Genomic DNA, 1,079 nt, shown 5'->3' on the forward strand with positions numbered 1-1,079 from the left:
TGATATATTCGTCGTTAATTTTCTTATATAAAGCCAATGTGCTTTGTTTTTGGCTCCTAAGATTATGATTTTTACTTAGGTGTCTCCTTTTATATCACTAAAAATAAAATATAAATATATTATAAATATATTATACAAAATATATATATTATATCAAAATATTTATGAATTCGTAAAAAAGACACTGGATCCGTGAAGGAACTACACTGTATAAGAGAAAATTTCAAGGGTCAAATAATTTCTATTAAGAGCACAATTTAAAATTAAAAGCGGATTTGTAGAACAAATACGGATTATCTTAATCTAGGATATTAATCTAGGATAATATTTATTTAACCGATTATTTAATATAATAAACTAACACAAATCAATATATAAATAGTAAATGAAAACTGAATATATATTCAAGTTGTTTTCTCTGTGATTGAAAAACTATTCTTTAATATAAAGAATAATATATAATAAATGAAATTTTATACTTCTCATGTGGTTTAGTTTACTAAATTTTAATGCTTTATATTGAAAGCATTTATTACTAAGTTTTAAACATATCCCCTCAAGGTGGCCGCGTGGCCTAATGGATAAGGCATCGGACTTCGGATCCGAAGATTGCGGGTTCGAGTCCCGTCGCGGTCGGGTGGAAATTTTTTTTTTTAGGTTTGTAATTTTTTTCTATTAAGCAATTATTTTTAAAAATAATATTTTTTTTATAGCATAAACAAAAATATATTAGGTACGGCTTAGATATTAAATAACTTTTATACTTAGTAATGAAGCTTATTTTTTATATGTAATTGCTTGGTTATCTTCGACTTTATTATAAAATCTTTAATATATTATATACAAATTATATGAAAATATACTTAATATTAACTAATTAATATTAATTGATTAAATAATATTTTCGAACATTATAATTTAACAATTATATATTTAATTAATTAAATTAATGTTAATTTAATTAATTACGTTTATTTAATTTATATAACAATAAATGGTATGGTATATCAAAAATAGAATTAATTGAAATAATGTAAAACGAATTTTTGTTGTTGTAGTTTACTACTGTTCTAAAAACC

The 1,079-nt window shown here is 22.2% G+C and overlaps 1 non-coding gene across 1 annotated transcript; it reads left to right on the forward strand.

Moving 5' to 3' along the window:
* The first annotated feature begins 563 nt into the window (after positions 1 to 563).
* On the forward strand, positions 564 to 636 carry Trnar-ucg. Its single transcript has one exon. It is a non-coding gene; the product is annotated as a tRNA-Arg (tRNA).
* Positions 637 to 1,079: the final 443 nt, after the last annotated feature.

This window comes from Teleopsis dalmanni, chromosome 1 (assembly GCF_002237135.1).
Source record: "Teleopsis dalmanni isolate 2A chromosome 1, ASM223713v2, whole genome shotgun sequence".
Lineage (NCBI taxonomy): Eukaryota > Metazoa > Arthropoda > Insecta > Diptera > Diopsidae > Teleopsis > Teleopsis dalmanni.